The sequence below is a fragment of the Parasteatoda tepidariorum genome, chromosome 10 (genome assembly GCF_043381705.1).
Source record: "Parasteatoda tepidariorum isolate YZ-2023 chromosome 10, CAS_Ptep_4.0, whole genome shotgun sequence".
Taxonomy (NCBI): Eukaryota; Metazoa; Arthropoda; class Arachnida; order Araneae; family Theridiidae; genus Parasteatoda; species Parasteatoda tepidariorum.
The window spans coordinates 57,736,522-57,760,437 of record NC_092213.1 but is presented as its reverse complement, the minus strand read 5'-3'; the positions used below and the strand labels follow the sequence as shown (position 1 = coordinate 57,760,437).

At 30.9% G+C, this 23,916-nt stretch overlaps 1 long non-coding RNA gene across 1 annotated transcript in view; it reads right to left on the bottom strand.

The window, feature by feature from the left end:
- Window positions 1-7,923: 7,923 nt before the first annotated feature.
- Window positions 7,924-23,916, bottom strand: part of LOC139426767 (uncharacterized) — a 51,336-nt gene continuing 35,343 nt past the window's right edge. Inside the window, exons 2-3 of the long non-coding RNA XR_011637971.1 lie at window positions 12,642-12,741; window positions 7,924-8,051 (exon numbers count right to left, since the gene is read on the bottom strand). This is a non-coding gene — a long non-coding RNA (uncharacterized lncRNA). The remainder of the gene's footprint in view (window positions 8,052-12,641; window positions 12,742-23,916) is intronic.

Genomic DNA, 23,916 nt, shown 5'->3' with positions numbered 1-23,916 from the left:
TGTATAATATTTTAATAAAAAATTTTCAAATAATCCCACCAATAATTATTACCACAACTTATAAAGGCACTAGCAAACTAAGAAGCAACAATTTCAACTAATATCTTAAAGATTTTAAAAGGGTCTGTAGTGTATGAAATGTTACAGTGTCTTGTTAAACAGTAATTGGTTAAGCTACTATCATACATTTAAAATTTCTGGAAATTCCTTAAAATCCTGCAGTAACTATTGAATGATGTGACGTATGGACAATTGTTATCATTTTTGTCTGCGAACAATTTAACAGCTTCAGATCTTTAAGGTTTTAGAAAGAAGTTTCAGGTCTTTAAGGATGAACGTAACAATACGATTAAGAATATTAAGGCACGTTTAACCCAGGGAAACATAATGTGTCTGAAAGTAACAATACAATTAAGAATAATATGACATTATAAGTACACGATTCCAAAATAACAGATTTTTAAATTGATCTTATTGATTTATGAGCGTTTCAAATAAATAACACCAAATTAAAGAATCATCAAAAGAATAATAAAATATAATTCCATAATCTGAAATTGGGACGCATGCCCTATAAATATAGTATATGCATGAAATATAAAATTAGCATTTCCTTTTCGAATGAAGGAAAAAAAAGGATTAAAGTTTCGTTTAATCCAGAAGAACTTAATGTAGCTGAAAGTAGCAATACGATTTAGAATAGTGTTACATTGTATGTCCGCTCTTCAAAAATAACCGATTTTGAAATCGATCTAATTGATTTATACCTGTAATTATAGCCAATCTCGATAACGTCAGTATTTCCAAGTATGAAATTAAATCAAGTAAAAATCCTTGGATAATATAGCCGCGGGTGTGGTGATTACAAAACCGGATTGGCGTATTGCAACACGATAACATTCATTAATAAGAATAAAATATTGGACTAAGCACGTACAATGCACATAAATTAAACGACCACTACATGCCTGAAAAATATGTGGTGTACTTAGAAGGGATTAGCCTCGTGATTTGCGGTTCTGTTCTTCATGTTTTGCGTGATAATATTCAATTAAGGCGCTTTGAAGATTTATTTAGAGAAACTCTGAACGGGGAAAAAACTTTATTACTCACATTTATAATGCTGAAAACATAAAATTGTTAATTTTATAAAATATGTCGCAATTTGTTAATTTTATAAAATACGTGTAAAATAAGTCCTTCATAAAATATTTCGCAAAAATAGCATGAAACTTTCTCTTATCATAATTGTGTCCCTCAGTGGACTGATCGTTAAGACACGGCTCCCAGCAGATCACCGAAGTCAAGCATCACTGGCTGCGGTCAGTGTGCGGGTGGGTGACCACTTGGATCAGTCTGCGTAGGGACCGAGGGTGTGCGGTATGGGTCCTCGTTAAAACTGTGCTACCGTAAAGTGCTCGACTTCGCGTGTAGGTCGTCGGGCTACCGAAGCGGGGGTGCCATCCCCTCCGCAGAGGATCAAAATTGTGATGGCATGTCTTCGGATCATCCTCCGGGATGCTTCCCAGACCGTCGCCAATAGCCCATTGTGTAGCTCTAGTGCGACGTAAATTAACAACAACTTATCATAATTGTAATTATATTTATTGTACTTCCCATTCAATTACGTTAAATGTTCAATTTTATAACAATACCCCTTTCACAAAAAAAAGTAAATAATTAATAGCCAAGTTTCTTTTCTACAACAAATGTTCAATTTTATTAAAATATCCCATTTCACAGTAAAATTTAAAAGTAAATATGTGTTGCATTTCTTATATTCTTCTCTTTTTTTTATGAATATTCAATTTTATAAAAATACCTCCTTACATAAAAAAAATTCCGCATTTCTTATATTTCTTGGTCCATAGCAGATTTTCAATTTTGTTAAAAAATACCCGATATCACAGTAAAATTCGAAAGTATATAAGTAAGTATTTTATTTATCATTCTCTCTATTCTGTAACAAATGTTCTATTTAATTATAACACCCTATTTCTCAAAAAGTATACATAAATAATTGTCTGATTTCTCATACGAATTTTCGTAGCAAATTCTCGATTTTATTAAATTACCCCATTTTGCAAAGAAATCCAAACGTATAAATAAGCGTTACACTTCGTATACACCCCTCTCTATAAAGAATGTTCAATTTTATAAAAATATCAATTCCACAGAAAATTTCAAAAGTGTTTTACTGAATATTTAAGTACATTGCAATTGAATCCTTTTCGTATTACGTTTTAATTGCAGTATTATTTTCAATAATCACTAAATAAAATTATCTGGGAAAAACAATTTCTTTAAAATGAAGTAAGAAAATATAGTAAGGCACATATCGCTTTTTTGTTGTTGTTAAAATACAATTGTAATAGAAGCTTATTTGGAATGTAAATTTATAAATTTTATTTAAATTCTGATGCATCATCTCATAAATTTTGAAAATAAATTGAGCGTATTTATGATTGAGCGTTTATAAATTGAGGGTATTATTGTCGCATTCGAAAAAAGTTTAACGTTTAAAAAGATATTCTTTTTCTTCCGTTTTTCGCCTTCCCATTTTTTTACTAAACATTTCTAATGACACACATACAATAATTTTCTCTCAGAAATTCTTGAAAAAAAAAAACTTTATTAAATTATTAATTTGATATCTGCAAGCGACGTCATCGAAGGTTAATCGTAGTATTCTTCGATTAATAAGCCAATCAGGTTTGGCCCAGGTGCGTGACGTCACTTTCAGGCATCCAGTTAAATTTTATATAAATAACACGGTTGGGCCTAAACACGCATTCTTTCAGTTTGCTAGTACTCAGTTACTAGAGCCGCGATGGCCCAGGGGATAGAGAGTTCGTCTTCCAATGAGGTGAACCGGGTTCGATCCTGGCGATGGCTGGTCGATACGAATTCCGCATCCGGCTTGCATTGGCCACAGTGCTGACGTGAAATATCCTCAGTGGTAGACGGATCATGGGTTAGAGTCCACTTGCCGTCAGGCCAACTTTGGGAGGTTTTCGTGGTTTTCCTCACTATGTGACGTAAATGCGGTTTTGTCACATCAGAAAGTCCTCCATGAAAGCAAATTTCTCCCAATACTTGATCCAGCAGTTTCCTTGTCTTCTGGATTGGGTTGAAAATTACAAGACTACGGAGTTGAACATTAGTAGTCGTAAACCCAAAAATTGGGTCGGCTGTTCAACGACGGTTATAAAAAAAAAACGTACTCAGTTACTAAGTTTTTATTTTAACAGCAATTTTAGTTTAATTAAGTTTTTATTTTACTGCAGCATAGTTGGAGTGAAATAATTGATATCTATAATGCTTGAGTGTTTGTAGCGTTTAATTAATATCTGAGTGTAAAATAATTTTTCCCAATATAATTATAAAGAGTACTAATCTTGGTAGCAATATAAGTAATTATGGTTGACTATTTGTTAAAAAATTCGTCAATAGATGGCACAGCTATGTATGAAAATTGATTTCAATATTTTCTGTTACATGTCAGACTATTCCAACTGAAATACTGCACAGAATCCTATTGATTTTTTCATCAGATGCTATTACTGCAAAAGGTGGTTATTTTGAAAATATTGTTTTTAATAGTTTATTTTTCCAATAAAAATGACATCAAAATATCAATGATCAAAATATCAGTTTTTTTTTTTAAATTTGATAATTGAATAAACTAACTTTTTTTCCGAATAAAACGCAGCGAATACTGCATTTATATTTTCTTTCGTTTTTTTAATCGATTTTTTTAAATCATCGGTTATTTTTGGTACAAGGTACACTAGGTAATTGGTGATTGAATGAAACATTACGTAACAATCACTATTGAGCATTAAATTCAGCATCTAAGCAAACATTTAAATTAAAAAAAAATAGCGAATTTTTTTACAATAATTTGGCGCAAAATGGTGCAAAAAATAAATAAATAAAATAGCGAACTTGAATATTTATTGCACAACTTAATTTAAATACTTTTTTAGAAGGATTCGGCTCCTTACACTCAACTTCCATTTTCTGAGCAGTTTCCCCTAAAAAGACATGACAGAACAACACAACTCGAACTGTTAAAATTGTAGTTTCCCCTCGAACAATACTTTTTTTTAAAGTTTATTTTAGAGATGGCAGACATATTTTTTTTTCTGTATAATAATCAAACTTTTCGCTCAGTCTTCTCAGTTGATAAGACATCATTATGCTTCATATGTTGCTAATTGCACCGCAATGTCTTTGCTATTTGTAGCCAAATGTCCGGTTTTGGCTCATATGCGAGAAATCTAAATCTAACCAATTTAATCTGAGTTAAATCTTGTCAAAATAATCGTGCTGTAGTATCTGCGGTTCGTGAGTATGGACTTATTGAATAAATACCAAGGTTAAACTTAATAACATTTATTAAAAATTAGGAAAAACAAAATATAAACAAATGAGCTTAAGCCGGACAACCTTGCTCGTTGCCGGTTAGAATACTAATTACTCCTTTTAGGAAGGAGAAAACTACCAAAAGCAATGCGATGGCAGCGCCATCTCTGAATTAACACAAATAATAGTCAAAATGATAAATTCTGGTATCACACGTGCATTCAAATAATAGAGTTAGGAGTTGCAAAATATTTCAATCGAGCTGCCAGTGAACGGGATTGCTACAAATGAACTCTCCATACATTTTTGTTGAAATTACAAAATTTATTGTTTTTTTAAGGATTCTGACGATTTAGATTTTTTTGTCTGTTTAGGAATTAATCTCTTCTGTAACAGACAAATCAATGGAAGGTAATGTAGCTTAGTAGTATCATTGGGGACATCTCTATAGAGATGTTTAATCTGAAGTCACTTCACTTATTTGTCCATTAGAAATCCATCTAAGATCAATCACTTAAAGATAGCAACCAATAGAAATACGTTTCTATTGGGATGAGAATATGAATCGTCCAATAGGAATGGTGCAAACGACAATTAATTTATTTATTTCATTTAAGTGATATAGCTCAGCCTCTGTTTTTGGGCATCTCTATTAAGTGAAGTTTTTCAACCAGGTATATAAATTTAAGAGATGTCATTGTCATGACTAATATTGAAGGTAGACCAAACGTAACTTTTTAGAGTTTAAAAGTTGTGATTTCTCTAAAATTCATAAATCAACAAATGAGATGGGTGTAGTTAACAGTTTTTGTATGAATTTAAGAACGAAGTAGCTTTTTCCGAGAGTTTAATTTCAAAAGTTGTGATTTCTTCAAAATTCATAAATCAACAAATGAAATGGGTTTAGTTAGCAGTTTCTTAATGAACTTTGGAACGAACAACGCAGTCTTTTTCTCACATTCCTTCAGAAGATGGAAAGTAAACAATGCGGTTTTAACAAGATTCAGCGACGTAGATTCTTTTAATAAAGAACAAAGATCTTCCATTACCGGTTACAAAATGGTGTTACAATGGTGCAAGAAATTTTCGATGTTGTGTGAAAATGGCAACGTTGATGTGAAGTTGAAAAATAAAATGATGCAGGATTTTCTAGACACTCTGTACCGGCGTTATAAAAATTTCGACCCCATGTTTTTAGCACTACTCTTTAATCAAAGTGTCGGAGAACTACAGAAAATCGAGGAACATATGCTCCAGGAAATTCTTTGGGAAATATTGACTTTCGCTTTGACTAATGAACTACAATATATGGATTATAGAAGTAAAAAACTTAAAAAACCTATAGACTTTTCTTTGCAAATTCTAAAGCGATGCTGTTTTAATAAGCATGCTACTAACGATGATGAGAACTATGATCAATGCTTTGATGAATGCTTAAGACCATTACGGCTTGCCACCTCTATGGGCAGACCAGATATAGTTCACCGATTGCTTAACCTTGGAGCTTTGGCCCTAGGTAATGACCCCTGCCCTTTGTCCACTGACACGCATCCGATTCTTCGCTTAATTAAAAATCGTGGTCTTGCGACACATGTTCTTGGCAGTTTAGAACCTAGAAGACCTGTAGATCATGATCGATATATCACTTGCGCTAATATGCTGTTAATTGATACTCCATATTACAGTCAAACATGGCAGGCAATCATGGGAACGCTACAGAAACATTCGAATAATCTTATCAATACTAATATCCCAACTTTGCAGCACATTACCCGCTTTAATATTCGACAAGTCTTGAAATTAAATAACAACATATGCAATGCTGACGTTTGGAACTTGTTAAACTTACCCAAGGCTCTTATTTCTTATGTACAAATTGATAAATTTGCATATATGGTTAGAATAAAATTGGAAGATCAAGCAAAAACAATTCAATCAAATTAATCAGTAAAAGAAATCACTTCATTTTATTTTTATAAATTAAAGTGTATCTATATTGTTGTTTGTTAGCAAGCACGAAATAAATTTTTATTTATCACATACTAGCTGAATACTCGTTCTTCATTCGGATTGGAAAAAAATCAGCTATCAATATATCAGTACAGGACAACACTAAGAAATCCTGCACAAAACTGAATGACAATTAATTAAGCTAAAATAATTCTTTTATGTTTATTTTTATATTTTGTCCTTCCCGATTGCTTTGTCGTTGTTAGATTAAGCAAAACACGCTTTTTTAGTTAATCCCATCAAAATTTACTAGATTCAAAATCATTTGGCATGATTCTGTTGCTCGAAGCCAATTAATGTTAGTCAAACTTTACCATGATCATCACGTGATTTTCCTGGTACTTATCCCTTTAGAGGGATCGTAAAAACTTCTTTATTAAGTATTTATATTAATGATTATTTAATAGGTATCAAATAAACTATTTAAATACATTTTATTAATAAATCTACATTTGGTGCCTATTAAAGCTGAACCAATTACCGTAACACCAGTAGTATTTATTACCAAAATTAAGCAACATTGGACATCAATAATAATATGACAGTTTTTTGCATTTGTCCTAAACGAATTAGTGTCATTTCTCGCTTATTTTTTGATTTAAAATTCTTAGAGAAGCTTTCTTTTAATTCCAGTTATACTTCTTACCAAAATTAACCAAGTTTTATTTTCGCCAATGATTGGCGATTTCTTTACGGTTCTCTTAAACGGATTCAAACAATTTCTTCCTTTTTTTTTTTTCTTCTTTTTTTTTTTTAGTACACAGCGTACTTTTTATTTCAATTCGTATATATTACTAAATTAATTAAGCCTCATTACAGTCAATAATACTACTGCGATTTTATATATTTCCCGTTTACGAATGATTACTATTTCTCGATAATCTGCATCATATTCATGCTGATCATTGAGTTTATCTGACATAACAAATAAAAAATAATTAAATACTAATGAGCGTGAAATAACTCATTTTTTTTAAATAAGAGTTATAAGCTCACAAATATCACTGATGCCATCTTTAAAATATTTAAAAGAAAGAAAATCGTCTGCAGCCGTCTCATCTTTATTAATGGCGATAAAAAAAATTACACCCAATGAAAGAATTACAATTTTTATAAATTAACTTCTGAGTCTCAGTAAAATTGGAGAAAATTTTATAATACTACAAATTACTATCGTCTAAACTTGATATAGAACAGTAAAGCAATTGTTCATTTTAAATATTAATTAATCCAGTCGGATGCAAGTATTTAGGTTTTAGAAGCTAAAATATGCAGCATTGAGAGAAAACCAGCAAAATATTGAGAGCAACTTAGCAAAACCAAACCCTTTTATTCACTAAAAATTCCCAAACTTGCTATATTTAAAAGTTGAAAGTGCCAATATGCAAGAGGCGAGTGCTAGTATAGCTGGTACAACACAAGTTCATTCGTACAAATTAGCTTGATCTTCGACTAAGCATTTTTTACCTTCGTGAACATTCTTCAGTTGTAACTTAGAGCACTGTAAGCAGCCACATCTTCACATCTGTACATTTACACACGTGCAACCAAAGGTCACTCTCAGGGTTGCTTCATTTGAAGGCCTCCTTTGCTCATCATAATCGATTCGTTTTCTTGCATTTTTATAAGACACAGACGTGCATTTCGGGACTTCAGAGTTCCCCGGATGCCCCCTATTGAGGTTGGATGGGGTTAAATTAAATTAAATTAAATTAAATAACCTTCGTGAAACTGAAGACCAGAAACTAAAGAGTTTTTAAGTTAAATAAGAAAGCAACGTTGTATATTAGATGTTGTTGTTATTGTTTTTGACGTATGCCTCTTTTAGGCAGAGGGGATGCGACTGTTCTTGTTTTCTAGTGGCGCCATCTATGGCCAATAATTCGACTTCTGCCACACCATACGTCACACCCGTTTATAGGGCGAACCCATTCATACATCCATTCATTCATCCACAGATCGTAATTTTGACCAGAATCAGAGAACGATCGATCTCCAATCCAGTACCCCCAGAGGTTCTGATTTGTTATGGGAACATGGAGGACTTTTGCGACTCGACAGATTTAACGTGCATCAGTCACTTTACTACACGGTGAGTCTTCGGCCGGTCGGGTTCGAACCCACGAACTCTCGGACATGGGCCCAGCACCCTAACGTCCAGGCTATCCCGGCCTTTGTATATCAATCTGAAGAAATATTAAACTATCACAAAAACAAAAATATATATTCACTTTCCAAACTATATTTACAGTTATTATAAGAACGTTTAGTTTTTAATGTTTTTACAACCTGCAGTTAAAAGTCAAAGGCAAAATTTGTTGTAACATTAGCAGGAAATAAAAATCCTAACTTTTTTGAAAAATTAGCATCATAGTATAAATCAAGAAAATCTCTGTAAATATCATTGTAAGAATAAAGTAATTACAATAATAGTAAAATCGTTCCAAAGAAAAACCAGTTTTCCGTTGCCCATTTATATTGGTAAAACTAGTTTCTCCGCATACAATCCTCAAGTGTAGTGAAAACACTTTTACGGCTCCTGGAAACTTCAAATAATAAGGGGGATTACGATATAAAAAAAAAAATTTCTTCAGTTGATTTTTGTTTTAAACAAAATAGTTATCAGAATGTGGTACATTTGAAGCATGTTGAGTCAACACAATAGTTAAGTGTGCTTCAAAATATTTTAATATTATTATTTTTAAACTGGTAATGTGTGCAATTAATAGTTATAACAGTAGGAATGGAGGGTGTAATAGTACATTAACCTCCACCATTTTTCCCCATTTAAGTACCACAAGTTTTAAATTTGTCCAGTGAAAAGTTTAGGAAATCATTTCATTCCTAACTTTTTATGAAAAATTTTAACACTGCCGCTATTTTCATTTTATATTCATCGCTATGCATATAAAAGGAAAAGTCTGTCTGTTCATTAATAATTCGAGAACGGAAACACTTATTTGGATCGTTTTTTTTTTTCTTTTTTTAACAGCAGTTTTCAAAGTTTGGTTTATAAGAAAGTACCCTTTTTCCGGCGTTGTGTCGTTTAGACACGGTATCGAAAATACAAAATTTCATTGATGAAAACCATTGTTACTGATTAAAACGTGCGTTGTCATCTTAACAGGATTCTTACAAGATATTTTTTTTAAAAATGGAAGCAGACGAAGCCACTAGAAAAAAATTGAATATTCTTAAATATCGCTAAACTTATAGTTAAAGTCCAAAAGTAAAGAGGACTAGAAATAAATATGCAGGGTAACATTGTTGCATATGCTGGGTTAACATAAAATTGGAAATAACCCTCATCATAACATTTTCTCTTACCTCAAGAACATTGGTATCTATGCATCAATCCAGGTTTTAACCCACTACAAAGAAGTTTAATATTCACCTAGTTGTGAACGCGGTATAGCCACAACTGGCTCTTGCGCCAAGAGCTCCAAACAAAGAAGCAGGGTGACATAGGTAATAGAATATTGAAAAAATAATGTATTTCACACCGTTTGAGGTAATTTTAAACATAAATATACTTATTTTTGTTTGTTGTACAGTTTTAAATCCCGTAATATTTAAAATGCTACTTATTTAAAAAGGTGGACCAGCTGGTCTACGGAGGTGGCTAGTTTTAAGTAAAAAGAAGTGGTATGAAACATCGTGATAGAAATAAAAAATTGCGTTCGCAATAGTTTGAAAAACAATAATATTTATTAGCCTCTAAAATATTTGGCAAAAAGAGACAGAGAGAGAGAGAGAAGGAGTGTAGAGGGGAAAAAATGAGAAGAAGAAATTTTATAATATTGAGGATAAACATTTCAAAATTTAATAATCGTTTTGAATATCGGAATGAAAAATCATATATTTCTTTAAGACTATTCAAAAATCTACTCGTATTTATTCCAGCACTTATTTTATTTATTTTTCTTTAAATTTTTATTAAATTTTCTTCTTATGTTTGCTAATATTTTGGAAAATAGTAAAAAAATTATATTCTTAATTGTTAAGGACAGCGATGAATTTAGAACCTTTTTGAGTATATTTTCTTCTAAAAAAATTTTTTTTTAATAAATAACGTTCTAGACAAAAGTGTAAAGGTAAAAAAAACACGTAAGTAGCATTTTCATCTAAAAAAGGCTACAGATAGTAATAAACTCATAATGCGATTTAATAGTTTAGGGCTACTAAATTTTTTAATAAACCCTCTTTTTTTTAAGTTTGGGACTGCTCAGCTGTTATACTTCTATATAAAAGCGAAATGTTATAATTTTTTTAACCTACGCAACGATTTAATTATCAGTCAGTCATAATCTAAAAGGGTAATTCATTAATTGTGACAGAAAATTGTAACTTCCCTTTCTTTGTGTCTAACTTAGAGTTTTCCTTATCCTTTACACTTGACGATAGTCAATTCTAGCTTTTGAACCTTTGAGAAATACATGTAATCATGTTCACATCTCTTTTTTTAAAAAAAAGTAGTCGTTCAGAGGCTAGGTTACGAATATTTTAAATATCTGCTTTTATGTGCGAAATAATGCCTCTAGGGGGAATTTATTTTTTCATTCTACACAGAGGCGTCTCTATGATGTAGTTTGTTCCCTAGTTCTAATCTGTCTTTAGATTAGATATAGTTTATATTAGTTGTGTAACTAATATTCGCCTATTATTCGGTCTATTCGTCCTTTTTATCGAATATTCGGTTGTCCGAATATTTGTCAGAGTATAATTTGAAAAGTTTTCGATTCGTAAAAAATAATCTAAAATCGTATTTTTCACTATGCATTATTAGAAACGGTTTTTACATACATTTGTTAAGCTCTAAAACTTGTTCATTTATGTTCTGATAGACAAATAGAAAAGCGAAATTTTAAGAATTAAAACTAGATTACTTTATACTGAATCATGAGTTTTGTAATGCTGATTTTTTTTTAAATTATATTCATGCAAGTCAATTTCGTCGTTTTTTTTTAAAAAACTCGTTTTGTTTTAAAAATTGAAAATTTTATTTTTTATTAGTTTCTTTTTTACTTGTTTTTCTGTTATAAGTATAGTGCAGAATTTTAACGGATCATTTCTAATTGACATTCAGTTTTTTTTCTGTACGGTAAGTGACTTTCAATATTCATGTTATGTTTCAGAATTATTTTTTTCTGAACATTTCCTTTTCTGTTTCTCTTTCGCTTTTTTATTAACTTTTCTTTTTATTGGCGTTTTTCATAATGACAGTATTTTTTTAAATAAGCGTTTTTAATGAACGTTATTATTTCATGCTCACTTTTTTCTAAAAATAAACAACGAGAAAATGCTAAATTGAAATTTTCAGCATTAAATCTTTCGTTTAAAAATTTAGAACTACTTTTGTTTTCATTTATATCTATCCTTTTCTTTTTTAAAAAACTTATGTTTTTATAGACGTTTTTATTCTGACGATATGAAAGTAAGAGGGTTTCTATTTATCTTCACTTTTTCTTGAAAATACGGTAATTGAAGAACTGCAATGTTTAGCTATAAAAAAAATTCCAAAAATTAAAATCGCTTTTTATTTTTCTGTTTTGATAATAACTTTTTTTATGGTTGTTTTTATGATAGCACTGCATTTTTGAAAATGCTTTTGATAGGCGTTATCTCTTTTATCATTTTATAGATAATATTTTTTACCGATTTTAAATTTTTTTTTAAGATTTAAGAGGATGTTTTTTTCAGATTTCTCTTTTTTCCTCAATTTTACAAGTTTATTTATTTTTTAATAGCTGTTAGTCAGTTTTTTTATTCATTTTATATATTTCGAATTTTTATTAAATTAAATCATCTTCATTTCTATTAAGGTTTTTTTTTATTTATCCCATACCAATAATACAGCTAAGTTTTGATTGTTTTTCAATAATGACAGCAATTTTATGCATAAAAAAGTAATTATTCATTAATGATTTTTTTTTTTTTTTTTTTTTTTTTTTTTTTTTTTTTTTTTTTTTTTTTTTNTTTTTTTTGTTTTGTTTTTTGGTAGCCGAATATTCAGTATTCCTTTATATGGCCAAATCACTATTCGTTACATCACTAGTTTTACAAACACAAATATGCATCGCAAAAAATGATGTCAGTATGGCACAATGTATGTGGTATCCGGGTAAGAAAATAATTTCCTTATCAATTTTCAAACATCGTTTTTTTTTTCTTTGCTTTGGACAAAATTCTCAGACAAAAATTGTTATAATTACAAAAAGAATCGTGCATCCTTAACACAAGAACAAAAAAATCAAAATAATTACTGTCGAATCTTTAAGTTCCTTTCGGTTTTCATGTCACGACATCGTGAGGTTACATCGTCGTTCATTTTAACCGTTCGATTTTTCGGCAGGAGTGGTTCATCTAAAAATTAAAAATAATATATATTAAAAAAAATCGTTTTCACCGAAATAATAAAATAAACTTATAAAGAGAAAGAAAAAAAAAGGGATAACACGTTTCATCACACCCCTCTAACCTGCCGTTAAGTCATCCCCCTCCCTACATTTTCCAAAGCATTGGAACGAAATCGAATTCTTTCGATCGCCTCTACGTTTGGGTGTGATGAGCCCAAATACCCACGCGTCATGAGGTGATTGACAGAGGGAGGAGGTGACGCCCTAGCTTAGGGCTACTGCTCCACCCCGCCCCAGTGAGAAGCCGCCCCTCCCTAACCACCCCTCAACAGTTAACTGTCGTTCTCCCTGCCAATCTAAGAATATCGGGGTGATTATTGTTTCAAAATTGACGAGAACATTTTTTTTTCTTTGAATATCTCTCTGATAAATGGTTTTTTATAAGCCCACCAAAAAACCATTATCAGATAATTTCTAGAAGTATATATTATTTTATAATTAAAAGAAAATTAATCGATTAAAGGAAACCATTTTAATAAAAGCAATATTTTTGGGAAAACAAATATCGCGGGTAATTGATTTCAATAAATTCAATTACTAATTTAATTAAAAATCACGAAAAAAAATAAATTTGTGACATTGAGATTGTTGTGAAATATATTGATAAGCTTCCAATTAAACATTCTTTTAATTATGTGTTTAAGCTGTAACACATAATACGTCTTCGTGGATTAATTTAATTTCTCTGTCATTCTATCTAACATAATTAATTCCAGAAAAATAAATAATGATAGATAATTAGAACTTTTTTACTTGGGTATTCTAGAACTCTAGAGAAATAACAAAAAATATCCCAGCTGGTAATTTTAAATCATAGGAAGAAGTTTCTGAAATTCAAAAATCAAATTGTAATTTTACGAAGGAAGTGAGAGATGAAACAATTGTGTTATTATACTGCCATATCATGAATATTGTTGTTTATTGATTTATTTATAAATTAATTTATCGAGTTAAAGATTCCACCATTTACTTATTCGTTAATTTATCAAATCGATCATTTGCTTTTAATTATTTCGCTGAACAAGGCGAATCACTAAGTCACCAATTGGCTAATCTAATTCACTAAGAATAAGAATACGACCAATTGATGTATGATTTTTAAATTTGTATTTTTTATTATTTAAATATTACTAAAATTGCAAATTTTATTTAAAAATTCGCTGGTTTAGTGACAATGGATAAATTATGAAAATTGTTCTTTTAAAATTTAAAGCATATTTGAAATATTTTGAAAAAAGTTTTTTTTTTTTTTTTAGTTGGTTGGATTCCCTTTAGAAATAGATTGTTCAAATTGAATTCTATTTAATATAATATTATATTTACACGTTACTCCTCAACTTAATCTTCATTAGATATTTTTTTCTTTTTACTAAATTTTAATATTTACTGTACCTGCTCATCCCTTTCATGCCAAGCTGCCACATAAAATCTTGGGTGTTTTTTACCTGTCTTTGGCCAAGCAAGTTGCTTCCTTCCAACTTGTCAGTCCTGTTTTGACCAGGACTTCCTTTATGCCCTTTTGTTTTATAAGCCCTAGTCTTCCCTTTTTTCTTCTTTCGTCTGGTATCAGTGTGATCGTAATTAGAATGATTAGACCAATCAGTTCTTAGTATCATTTTAGTTTTATGATTTCTTCACTAATATATTTGATATTAGCTATTGTTGAAAGATCTTTATTTGATATAAAATATTGGGCCAGATGATTCTTAGAATTATTTTTAATTTTTCTTTTTCCGATGTCAGGAAGTTCTGGCATTTAGCATCAATGCAGAAGAATGAAGTTTGTAATAGCCTTCTATGACTTTATTATTGTATTGACAAAATAGAGAGAGCATAGAAAAGAGATTTCTTTAATAATAGACGATCCTCGATATTTAAATTGAATATCATTTGACATTAATTGCTGATTTCTTTGCCACTAAATCTTGTATTGACATTTATTTTATTTCAATTTCATAGACTCCGATTTAGTATTTATATTCCGTATGTTAGAATTTTCATTCTAAAATTACGGTAAAATAACCGACCGCTGTCTGCCCATCTGATCAACCGTAATCCTTACGGCAATCAGATGGACAGACAGCAGTCGGTCCTAACAGTAAGTTAGAGAAAAACTGCAAAGAAACGCTCCTAACTGTAAGTTAGGAACGTTTCTTTGCGGTTTTAAAACCGTTTACATCTGGTATGGTTAAAAAGCCGCGAATAAAAAATTATACAGATTTGTAACTATTATCACTTAACAATAAATAAAATGGGATTTATTATGGAATTTAGACTTTTAGTTAGGTAATGGAAATGGAAGTTAATTTGGAGTTAAGTTTTGTTTTTAAAATGAACCGTGGTGCCATCTATGTTGTGGAGTGTGGCTTAATTATTTTTTCTGATGGTGCCAACTATCGTTAGAGAGGGGAGATACTGTACTTCTTCTGTTAAGCAACTCTGCATTTATGCGGGAATGAGAGTTCTGTATTCTCCAATTGGGAAGTGTGGGACATTGGAAACTCTTCATGAGTTGAAGGAATGGAAGAAATATTGTGGTGTCAAAGCTGGGATTTGAACCCCCATAGCAGGTCATGAGGTTCACAGATTAGCCCTCTAGACTAAAATATGTATCCAGTTTCAAGGAACTTAAGTGGTTTCATAAGGAGGGCGTAGTTGAGAGGATAAAATTATGGTTATTTAACCGTATTAAGTAAAAACACTTAGTAAATAATCATCTTTTTATAGTTATTTGAGTGTTTTGGTTGAATTATTAAAGTGCAAATTTAATAAATTATTTTACCATTTTTTTCTTACTATTTCATTTTATGAACCATTTCTTTTCATTTTAACTGACTAATCTGATAATGATGATCTTTAAAAGAATAAAAGACATTCAGTAACTGTGTTTATAACGGGCAATATTCTATTTATGACCAGGATGTAGGAAAAGAAGTTTTAAAAAGAAGAATAAGCTCACGTGTTTGTCTTACAAATACTGTTCCCAGAGTTGTTATTGGTAACTTCATTGTATTTCTGACTCAATGGTCAGGCAATTTTCAATGGTTGTCATTTATTGATGAAACGAACCCCACTCAGTTGAAAGATTAGTTCAGGTGATTTAAAATAGTCCCGCATAAGGTCCACAGGTGTTGTTTATTTGATCAGGTAACGTTCAAAGCAATGACGCAAGTCTGTTTCTATTGTTAACGGTTAAATCATTTCATTATACAAATAAAATTCGGAAATATCATGTTAAAAAAATTTTTGTAGTTAAAAACAACATTGAAATAAACAATGATAAATCTCACAATTCTCTCAAAAAACATGTGGTTACAAGAAAGAAAAGAAAAAAGTATTTGCTCTTTTTTTATTTTCAAACCTCTCATTTTCTAAACATTTTCACGAGTTTTACTTAAAAATTATATAAATTTCAAAAGAAAATTAATGATTGAAATAATGATAAAATTCTTTGCCTTCTCAGAAAATATTTTGCTTTTTTTTTTTAATTTAAAAAAAACTGCTGCTTTATTTAGTTTCTAAATTATATTTAGGAGCAATAGCGGAATTCTTATTTAAAACTTAACGAAGCCTCATGTGCAAATAAAACAGCAATAGAAAACAATTAATTAAAAAAATATCATTTTACATTTATATGAATTAATAGAGAAAAAAAAACAAATTAAGATAATTTGAAAGAATATCACAATAGACAGTGACAAAAAGAAAATCTCAGTCTTCTCGGGAAATATGTTGTTGCAATAATAATAATAAAAAACATTTTTTTGCTTTTTTCCGAGAATATTATAGTTATTATTATTATTATTTTTTGAGCGAGATTCTGAGTTTTTTTTCTCCCAATGGTTAGACCATCCCTATGCAAATAACATTACGAAGTGTTTTATTAAAAAATATAATTTAAAATTCAAATATTTAAACAAACTGAAGTAAAATAACAAATGATAAGACTCAGGGTCTTCCAGAAAACCTGTAGTTAAAAAAATAAAATAAAATAAAACGAAAATAGAGGACAAAGCACCTTATTAAAAAAATAATTAAAAATATCTATGAATTTTTTTCAGAAAAAAACTTAATGCAGCTAATAACAGTACCAAAATAAACAATGATAATATCATCAGCCCTATCAGCAAATATGGTTTGTCAAACGGAACAAGCAAGAAACACATTTCTTCAAACATTGCATAAATCAGCCTAGCTTACTTAGAAATCCTTCTAACATAAACTGTTTAGCTTTGTTCTTTTCTTTCTCTTTTTTTTTTCTTTTCCAAAGTCTTAAAGATAAAAGGTACGTATCTTAAGTTGCGCATCTTTCTTAAATTTGTTTCATAGGTGTGTTTTGGTTAAACAGAGATAAATCGTGTTTGAGCTATGGGCAGGTATTCGAGAGCCACCCCACAGGATTTTCCCAAGAACTCACGGATCTTATGCCTAACATTGTTACACCCTCTCTCATCACCCATTACACTCGTCTTCTTTTCATTCCTTGAGATTAAAATAACTTATTTTTACACAAAATAGTTTAACGACAAAAGATCCGTCACGTGATTCACTTTGCCTTTTAAAAGAAGCCTCTTTCTTCTCGACTGAACTCAACCGTTAGAAGGGTGTAGACGAAATGGCAAAATACTCTATATACTTTTTAGTTATCTATTGGGTTGTTCGGAAAATAATTTACTTTTCTTTTAAATGAAAACAAAGGTGGTTTTCTGATAGTTTATTTTACTACCGGTGTTGAATAGCCGACCTAATTCTGAATATACATCTATCAATGTTAAACTCCGTAGCCTTGTAATTTTGACTCCAACCTAGAAGACAAGGGAACTCCTGGATCAAGCATTTTTTTTATAATCGTCGTTGAACAGCTAACCCAATTTTTGGGTTTAAGACTACTAATGTTCAATTCCGTAGCCTTGTAATTTTGAATCCAATCCAGAAGACAAGGGAACTCCTGGATCAAGTATTAGGAGAAATTTGTCTTAATGGAGGACTTTTTGATGGAATTAACCCACATTTGCGTTACATGAAGAGGAAGACCATGAGAACCTCCCACGGTTAGCCTGACTGCAAAACCCATGATCCGTCTACCACTGAGGACATTTCACGTCAGCACTGCGGTCGGTGCAAGTCGGATGCGGAATTCGTATCGACCAGCCATCGCCTGGATCGAACTCCGGTTCACCTCATTGGAAAGCGAATGCTCTATCCCCTGAGCCATCGCGGCTCATGTATCAAGCATTTAGAGAAACTGGCCTTCGTGGAGGACATTTTAGATGGAACTAACCTGCATTTGCGTTACAGGGAGAGCAAAACCTCCTATGGTTAGCCCGACAGCAAGGGGACCTTAACTCATAATCCATCTACCACTAGGGATGTTTTACTTTAGCACTGTGATCGGTTCAAGCCGGGTGCAGAATTCGTATCGATCAACCATCGGTAAGATTCGAACCTGGGTCACTTTATTGAGAGGAGAACGCTCTATCTCTTCAGCTTCCACGGCTCCGCGATTTTCTTATAGTGGATAAATATTTTATTGAATTATGTACTCTTCCTGGTCGGGAAAGCCTGGTTGGCAGGGCTCTGGACTCGCGTTTGGGAGTATGGGAGTTCGAATCCAACCGGTCGAAGACTTCCCGTGTAGTAAATGGTGACTGGTGCACATTAAATCTGTCGGGTCACAAAGTCATCCGTCTTAACATAACAAATCAATATCTCTGACGATACTGAAGTGGAGATTGATCGTTCTCTGGTTCAGGTCGATATTACGATCCGTGGATGAATGAATTTGTCCACCCTATAAACGGGTGCGACGTATGGGCGTAGCAGAAGTCGAACTCTTGGCAATAGATGGTGCCACTGGAAAACAAGAACAATAGCACCCCCTCTGCCTAAATGGCGGACGGCAGCAACAACATGTACTCTCCCTTCTGGCCCAATAACTGTTGCCACTTCTCTTACTGTAGCATAATTCCACACTCATAAAATTTTTATTATTTGCTAGCAAAATACTGATCCAGATGATTCTTGACCTCCTTATTTGAAGTAAAGTTTTGACCTTCTAAAATATTTTGTTGAGACCGGACAACACATTTCTCATACCCAGTAATGATGCACTTCAAAAACGGATAATTTTCCTGACGTTTGAGAAGCAAATCACAGTCGTTAACACGACGGTACTATTTTCTGTCCCTAAGAACATAAGGAACCCGTATGTTGAGCTTTGAGATTAAACCTTAGCTTTTCAAATGATAATGAAAAATCGAATTTGATAAATTTAATGTTTCAACGATCACTCGAGGTGCTATTCGCCGGTTTGTTACAATTGATGTTTTTATTGTGTCTTCACCGTACATCTTGATTGAAACTTCATCAATTTTAAGGTCACGCCAAATACACACACCTGATTTTGTCAGCACTATTTATCAGTAAACATTCACAGAAATCTATACCTTTTTGGTTCACTTTGGCACAAGTTAATTTTGAAGGGTAGAAGTAGATTTGACAAGTAGATTTTTATTTATTTAAGAAAAAAGCAGCCTTATTTTGAAGATATTTGAATAACCTTTGACCTCTAGGACAAGAGCGCATTGAGCAAGTATTGATGCCTTAATATTTAGTGTCGAAGTAGTAGAACATAATATAATGGAAATATATCCCACTATATATACCTAATTTCACAGAAAGTATCACTGCTTGTAAATAGATGCGTATTTTTTTCTTCAAAATTTAAGAAAAAAAGAACTCATTTTTTAATTAAAAAATTCGATAAAATAATTTTTAAAAGCGATTTGTAGAAATAATTAGCTTAAATTTTCCGCAAAATCTTTTTCCTGAGCTGAAGTACATTAACAGCTGATTAAATTATCAGGAAATAATCTAAGAAAAATTTGTTTCATGTTATATTTAGATTATTACTTAGAAGTAATTAATATATGAATTTGTGTTAGTTATATACTGTTTGAATTCGTATATTTATGCATTATATTTTTACAACTGTATCGAAAATAACGATAATGAACACACGTTAAATAGGTTATTATCATTACTTTTAATAAAACATTTGTAATGTTATATCCGATTTCAAATATGACAAAATTCATCCTAATTGCATTTTAGGTGAATAAAAATTCGCTAAAATTAGATTTCTAAAAAAAAAAAAAAAAAAAAAAAAAAAAAAAAAAAAACAGCAGTTAAATCTTATTGCAAAATTAATTGACATCCTTAAGTCCGGTCAATTAAAATTAATTGAGCGGCCTATGAAGAGTATATAATGCATATGTATATAATACAAAAAGTGTCTTTTTTTTTTCTTGTAGCTGATATTTTGAAGTATCAAAATCAGCCCCATCCCCACCCATCTCACTGGTACTCTGGTATATATTGTAAACTCAAAATTGGGTCGGCTAGTGAACGCTGATGGTTATAAAGTAAGATTCGATGGAGCAGTGGTGGCTCTGGGTTCTCCTCCCAGTGAGTTAACCCAGGTTCGACTTCCAGCGGTGGCTGGTTTATACGAATTCTGCTCCTGGCTTGGGCCGACTACAATCCTAACGTAAAATATCCTCCGGGGTAGACGGATTATGGGATAGAATCCCCTTGCCGCTGAGCAAACCGTAGGTGGTTTACCACTCCATGCGACGCATTTGCGGGTTAGTTCAACCGAAAAAGTCCTCCACAGATGCTAGTTTGTCCCAATATTTGATTCCTGGATTCTCCTTGTCTTCTGGGTTGGGTTCAAAATTACAAGGATATGGAATTAAACACTGAGAATCTTAAACTCAAAATTGGATCGGCTGTTCAATACCGATTATAAAATAAAATAAAGTGAGATTTGAAGAAACACAAACTTAAAGTACTATTTTAATTGAACTACGCATGGAAATATAGTTTGATGTCTATTGCTTATACAGTTGATTTCTTAAGCTTTCTGAAATTAAAATGAAGAAAATATTGTGATTTGTTTTACAAAACTTTTACCTTTAAAAATTGACAAAATAAATTGCAAGAAATATTATTTAAGTAGCGTGTTTTTTAAGTGCATAAAAAATAGCGTCTTCCATATTGTTACTTTTTCTAATGATACTAAAATATAATAGCCAACCAATGATAACGCTTCTCATTTGCAAGATTATTGTACTAAAGAATGCATTATTATGCACGAAACGATGCCGATAAAATTCACATTACATGATACATCGAGTTCTTTAGGAAATTAATTACCGAATCCACTTAATTAAAGTGGAATAGTGGTCGTCCGGTATCATGTAGGAACTTTCGAGTCAATTATCACACAAAGTGGACGATATGTATAGGTAATTTGATAGGGAAAACTGTTTATCAACTGAAAACGATTTCACACAAGTGTCACTTAAAGAACTTTGACTTTCATTATTTTAATAAATTATTTAATACCTTCGTCTTATGTTTCTACCATCATGCTGGCACCTGCTTGAAGGCATAGTTTTTTCTTTTATTATTTAATTTACCAAATTAAGGGTCATTCCGTGATTCCTAAATAGATAATGAAAGTTGGAAACTGGCTTATGGCTCGCATATTAAATCTCCCACAACTAATTTTCGTCTCAACTATTTTACTTATCGTCTGACGTGAATCATTTTTGACAGTGCAACAGTTAAATTGCGAGTAATGAACCAGATGAAGTTTGCAATTCAAGAAAATAAGTCTAGATTTAATTGTCAGCGGGTACGAGATATACCAGAATTTCGTTTTAGAGTCATTATTAAAAAATGTACTCGTATTTAACATCAAATGAACAATAATTAATTTTAATAAAGCATAATTCTTTTAACTAAGCTTTATGAGTTTTCTTTTATAGAAAATAAAATCGAAAATTACTCTGACTAAATACCGTGTGTTAATTTAACAACACTTTTTTTCATTGTTAATTTTCATGCCATCAGTTGCATGTTTAAGTGAAGTTGGGTATTATTTTTGTACTGTGTATGTTTAAAAGGTAAGTTTATACAGCTTTAGCAAGTTTATACAGCTTTCATCATACGATTAATACGTTTCATAACTTTAATCTGTGAAGAAACATTCTCTCACCTATTATTCAATTAATGTTTCGTCTCTCTCCCAAATTAGGACATTAATATAATTTCGAGGAAAAAAATCATTAGGAATGAAAAAAAAATTATTTTTATTTCTTTTATTTACTTTACGTTTAAGTTAACCAGGATGTAATCACGATAGATTTTAACTCTTAAGATAAATGCAATTAAAAAACAGATAAGGTTTTAAAAACTACAACAGGAATCGGATTTATTTACTATGAATAGCAAAAGGATAAAGGTATCACAAAATCAGCCACTTAACCCGTTCTTTCTTTAAATGATAATTAGCTGTAAAAATAATAACAAAAAAGTGAGTAAATAAATATTTGCACAGCAATTGTGTGAAAAAAATTACAAATTTTTTACAATATTTCATTTTCTGTTGTTACAGAACAACAAAAGATTTTTTTAATATCCTTTAAATAAAAAAAGAGAAAGGAAAACATAAACTTCTTAAGCGATAATTAAATTTTATAACGAACTGACGCACAATCTCAATACCGTTAGCCTAACCATGGGGGTTTGGGTGGTTTTCCTCTCCATATAACGCAAATGCGGGTTAGTTCTATCAAAAAGTCCTCCTCCACGAAGACAAATTTCTCCCAATACTTGATCCAGGAGTGCCCTTGTTTTCTTTATTGGGTACAAAATTACAAAACTATGGAATTGAACATTAGTAGTTGGAAAAGTGTTCGTGCGTTTATAATTTTCAATGAAATAGGGCTATATTCATTAATTAAAATGAATATTTTAGAATGGTTATTTAATGATAAGATATTTAGTATATTTCTAACAAAACTGCAAGGAATATTTTAAAAACAAAGGAAAAGTTTATATCCATTCTGAAATATTAATTTCAATTAATGAATCGAGCAATATTTTGCCGAATGCTCTTGAGAGCCACTGTAGCTACATTTTCCAACGCGTGAAGGACACGTAACCACTAAAATTTTAGATTTTTCTTAAAATTTCTATAAATGTACAGGGGTTGGAGAAAAATTATGGAAATCTCATTTTCTCATATTATCTCATTTTTTACATACTATCTCATTTTTTCATATTTCTCAAGAAATACTCTGATAATTTTTTTTATAACTTCAAAATCATTTAGATTATGCCATTTCTCATGCATATCAATGAAATTTAACACTTTTAGAAGTTTGAGGAACCGACAATAAATTACGAACGAAAAAGAGTGTTTTTGAACACCCTTTGCTAAAACATGTAGCAAAAAGCATACAACTTGTGTCGAATACCTTGGTTATTTATATGTAATAATTGCGCAAAATTACGTAAACTAAATATTCAGGAAAATATGGACTTGTTTATATATATAGGGGAGAGTGGGGTCAATTGTAAAATTTTTTACTTAACTATTTTTAACAAACGAAAAATCCACTATATTATTAGTATTAATTGTAGCTAATTAACAATATATTATTAAAGTAGACTATCCTCTACTAGAAAAAAATAAATACCTTATTTTAAATGTTATTATATAAGTTATTAAAAATTTCTGACAGTCGTGCAGTTGTTACAATTGTCCCCACTTACGGGGTCAATTGTAACAGTTCATAAATTCAACTAAAACATAGTTAATTATACACATTATCATAGTTGTGATATATTTTTTTATTGATCAAAATAGTAGTGATATTTTAGGAGTAAAAATAATAATAAGTAGAGACCTAAAGGGTTAAACTTTTAACTTTAAGGGGGTTAAAAATTTTAATTTATGCTGTTAAAGGTGAAAAATAAAATAATGCACATGCAACATTATATAAATGATATAGGAAACTATTGGTGGTCTGTAAAGAGTTAAGTAATGATTTGTAAATATAAGATTATTTATTTTCAGCTGTTACAATCGTCCCTCTACTTATTGTTACAATCGTCCCCAAGACGCCATTTCAGCTTCATTTGTTAAAAACAATGCTAGTTAATTAACAAAACTAATCTTTTTTTTTTTTGAAATGTTAATTAAGGTGTCCACTTACATATTCGGTTACTAATTTTTATTTGTTTAAACAAAATTACTTTGTTACAATAT